Source organism: Diabrotica virgifera, chromosome 2 (assembly GCF_917563875.1).
Source record: "Diabrotica virgifera virgifera chromosome 2, PGI_DIABVI_V3a".
Taxonomy (NCBI): domain Eukaryota; kingdom Metazoa; phylum Arthropoda; class Insecta; order Coleoptera; family Chrysomelidae; genus Diabrotica; species Diabrotica virgifera.
Genome location: NC_065444.1, coordinates 95171892 through 95176777, shown reverse-complemented (window position 1 = coordinate 95176777; position 4886 = coordinate 95171892). Strand labels below are relative to the sequence as shown.

Below are 4886 nucleotides of genomic sequence, written 5' to 3'. Positions count from 1 at the left end.
ATGTTGAGATTTGGGTTGTTTCAGTGGTTGGGATATCTGCGGTAAATAATAGGTAAAGGAGAGGGCCCAGGACACTACCCTGTGGTACACCTGATTTAATGGGAAAATATGTGGAAGTTGCTGTGTTACATTTTACTTGGAAGTAACGATCTTCAATGTAGGATTTCATGATTAGGTAGTAGGGGGTTGGAAGAATACATTTGAGTTTGTATAAAAGTCCAGTATGCCATACTCTATCAAATGCCTTTTCTACATCTAAGAATGCCGCTGTGCAATATTTTTTTTTCTCAATAGCAGTAAGGATTTTTGTTATAATTCTATGAGTCTGTTGTGTTGTGGAGTGTCTCTCTCTAAAACCAAACTGGTGTGTGGGTATTTCTACATCTAGGTTAATGTCATTCTTCAGTCTACCAAGTAGTAGTCTTTCGAAGATCTTAGACATTATCGGCAACAAGCTGATTGGCCGATAGGATGATGTTTTATTTGGAGGTTTACCCGGTTTGTGAATCATTATTATTTGCGCAAATTTCCATGTGATTGGGAAATATGTCAGTCTGATTGCACTATTGTATATTGTAGTTAGCATGACCAATGCTCTTCTCGGAAGATGTTTCAGTATTAATCCTGTTATTAGGTCAAATCCAGGTGCTTTGTGGTTATTGCATTTTTCTATTTCAATTTTAACTTCTGATGTATTGAATGGTGTTATTGGAAGCGTCATAGGGCAAGCACTATCCAGGAAGTCTCTTATTAAGTTTCCATCATCATTATTCTCTACTTGGTGTTCTTTAAAAATACCAGCTAAGTATTCTGCAAATGCTGAAGCTTTTTCCTTGTCTGATCTTCCCCAAGTACCATCATCTTTCTTAATTGGCGAGTTGTGTTCTGTAGGTCTCTTTAAGTGTTTTGTTGCCTTCCATATTGAGACAAGGTACTAATGTAGTGTTCAAATGTGGCATTGCGTGCTTCATTTAGCGCTGTTTTTAATTGTCTGGTTAATCGATTATATTCGTGTTTGTCATTAATGTTGCGGCTTCTTTGCCATCTACCTCTTGCTCTTCGTTTTTTGACTATTAGTTGTCTAATATAATTCGAAGTGGTATTTTTGTTTTCTTGCTTTGGAGTTGATGGTGTAGCTCGATATGCAGCTTGCTGAATTTGTCAGGTGAAGTGGTTTATAGCCTTATCTATGTCATCTTTTTCTTTGAGTCTGATTCCAAGATTTATATTCGTGTCAAGCTGGTACTTGAATTCACACCAATTAGTTTTAGGGGAAGTCAACTTGGGTATTTCAGGTCGTTTGATTATGTGGGTGCTGATTGTTGCTATGATTGGTGTGTGGTCAGACGAGAGATCCCAACTTGCTTCTATGTTTGTGTAGTTTGCTGCAATTCCTTTTAGGATAAAGAAGTCGAGTAGATCTGGTAGTCTATTTGTATCGGACGGCCAGTACGTTGGTTGTCCCGTCGATAAGTAGGTGCAGTTTGTGTTGTTGATGGCATCTAGTAGGCTTCTGCCTTTTGGTGTAATGAGTCGTGAACCCCAATTCGTATGCTTAGCATTCCAATCACCTCCAACAATGAATTTGTTACCTAGCTTGTTGAATAGTTCTTCGTATTCTTCAGTTGTGATTCTATGTCTAGGAGGGCTATATAGTGCAGCAATTTCGAAGTTCCAAGGCCTGGCATTTATATTAAGTATTGTTGCTTGTAGCTTATCTGTTTTATGTTCCGGCATTTGATGATGTTGTATATTGTTCCTTATAATTATTGCAGATCCTCCATGGGCTGTTCCATCTGGGTGACTACCCTAACAACACACAACATTCCAGGAATGTACTACCAAAGTTCTATCAATATTTGAATGTCCTGGACATTTAGGGAACATTCGGTGAACATCTGTTTAAATTATTCCTGGAATGTTACCATAAGACATTCTGTGAACATACTACCAATGTTCCTATATTTTAAGTTGCGAAATAATACATACGTGTAAGAGATACAACATTACTTATAACATACCAGACAAACTAAGTGACATTTTAGGCCTACAGTGCAATAATATGTCAAATTTAAAGAGTTTCCCAAGATTATAAACATACAAATGTAATAAAAATTATTGTTCGCGAATATTCAATTTGGAATGCGATTTTGTTAATAAAAAAAATACTTATAACTGATGCAAAACCCAAGAGAGGCATTTATATTTATTTCTTTTGCGTTCATTTTCAAATTCGCCGTGCATATATTTTTGTGCATGGCGCTTGAGAGGGCATCACGTGACTAAAAACGACCAACCAACGACCTCGCTTCGGCCATCTTGGCATCTTCATCTTGGCGACCTTGCCTTGCCGTGGATTGTTTTTAGTTGTTTGTATTATTTGTGCTTTTTAAGAATATTTTTTTAATTCGGATACTTTTATAATAGCTTTAATAGTATTATTAACATAGTGCATAAAATGGTGTCCTGTTTTTAACGCAGTTGGAGTAGCAGAAACAAATGTAGATAAAAAAATCTGCAGGAATAACGTTTCAATTATGACAGAAGCCATAGCCACCTTTACTTTACGGTGGCTATGCAGAAGCTCAAAACAAATGACTGTGAATGAAAAGCCCTATTAAAAGGTTAGTATGCAAATATGTAAACGAAAGCATGCCCTGTATTTCAGAAAATAAATTAATACTATTAATACCCTAATAATACTATTCATAAAAAATCTTTTAAGTAACGTAGATATAACAAAGTGAATAAAAGGCATAAATCAGAAGAATTATTATTTTATTTTATAAGTTAATAATTGGTCATATCCATTTATTATTTTAATAATAATTGTGAATAAGCCACAAACTTCGCTTATTCCTAACTAAAATAGTAAATAGAGATAGGTAATAACAAAAGGATTTGTAAAACTAAAATAATTCTTTTTGCGTTTTTGCTAGTGTATGCGTTTATAAATAGGATGGTAGACCACACACTATAATATGCAGTACCAACTAATGAATACACAGAATATTATAGTCGATTTGCTAAACTCAGTCTCAGTACTAATTACTGTAATTTTCGCAAAATTGGCCAAAAACAAAAAAAATTACCTACTAAAATCACTAGCCAGTTGTGTCTGAGTTTGGGGAACCGACTATACTAATAAACAATTTCTAAGCTGTTTTATAATAATTTTGTGAGTTCATTAATCATATTTTTTATTTAAAACTAAAATTTGTTAATAATGCTTAGTAATGCATATATTTTGTATTTTTAGCTTTCCAGAAGATCCTGCGAAGAAGACATGAAGTATAGATCAGATTTGTTAATAGAGGAGTATGTTCAAAACACTTTTTAGAAAAAGATATTGACAGAACTTCACTTTCATCTGTTCGTTTGAGAGACTGTGCTGTTCCAATAGCTTATGTCACACAGGTATATGCATAACCTAATTAATAATACAGTCCGTACAATATAGATACTGTTGTAATTCATTATCTACATCGGAGATCTAAGTTGACATTGTTGCCCAACTACAAAAAATTTTTGAATTCATTTTAAGTCAAATATATCACATAATTATTGCGAAGTAGATTATACAACAAAACAGATTAATATTCAATGTAAATAAATAAACACATCAGAAATCGAAAACAAGAATTAAGGTATAATCTTATGTTACAGTTATTAAGGTACCAAGGGTATTATAGGGATATACGTTGACCGAAAGCGTTATTATTATAATACCTGTGGTGCCTTCAACGTTTAATGCCCGACTAAATTATTCTTTATATGCGAAAAATTTGAATGAATTTTGAATTGATTAGTTTTTAAATAAGTACATTTACCAGTAACAGTAGTAACGTAATTGTGGTAACCATAGTTTTACTTAGGTTGATATTTGTCAACTTGACAGTATCTAAGTCGTTATTTAAATTTAATGCCCAAGGGCGTTATATCGTACTTAACAGACTTCGAAATGTCATTATTTGTCAAATAATGTACCAGTAGGACATTAAAGTAAATAATAAAAACAATAAATATAATGAATACTAAATACTTATTTGTTTGTGAAAAATCTATTTCTTTGTGGCTTTTTTGTAATTAATTATTCTAATGGGGAAATAAGCCACAATTTACTTGAAAAAATAATTTTATTAAGGTTTCTACTTCCACATCGGATGTCGTTGTCAAAATACAAAATGTTCATTATTATTATTTTATTTATTAAATATTATTTATTATTTATTTAAATATTATTTAATATTTATTTTTTTATTATTATTATTTATGCATATTATTACCTGTAAATAATATTTCTTCTGATTGTTAATTGTAAAGGATAGAAAAATTACCTTTTATTTTATTTTCTTTTAGAATCAGCTGAGAGAAGTGGTCTACAAAAAACCAGAAAGGAAACGGAATATGTGGCTACGAAAAGCAAAAGAAAGGTTTACAAAGCAAATGTGACACATTTTTTTATAATATTTAGGAATGTCAGCAAATTACATTAAAAAATGTATATAAAGATTTTTTGCAATAAAAATGTTTATATTTATCAAGGATGTATTATTTGGTATGGCCATATATCGTCAGTGATGTGACAGTACCTCCTATCTGTTTTTTTCAAGAGATTTGTAAGATAGACTAAAAACTTGTTTCGGCCACCTCCTGTTTTCATATATTTTTTGACTTGTTTTGCAGTAAATTCAACTATCTATTTACTACAAAAAAAGTCAGAATATGTACGAAACCAGAAAGTGACCTTAAAAAATGTTTTTCGTCTCCTGCAAACCTCATGAAAAAACATATAGGAGGTATTGTCACATTACTGACGATATATTTCAGTGAATGTCTAAAAAATATACTGTGAATGTTCAAAGAACGTTCGTAGACATTCATGG

The 4886-nt window shown here is 32.2% G+C and overlaps 1 long non-coding RNA gene across 1 annotated transcript; it reads left to right on the top strand.

Annotated features, from left to right (window-relative positions):
* The first annotated feature begins 1912 nt into the window (after positions 1-1912).
* LOC126880139 (uncharacterized) lies at positions 1913-4540 on the top strand. The gene is made up of 3 exons (XR_007696438.1): positions 1913-2624; positions 3260-3417; positions 4360-4540. It is a non-coding gene; the product is annotated as an uncharacterized LOC126880139 (long non-coding RNA).
* The last annotated feature ends 346 nt before the right edge of the window (positions 4541-4886 follow it).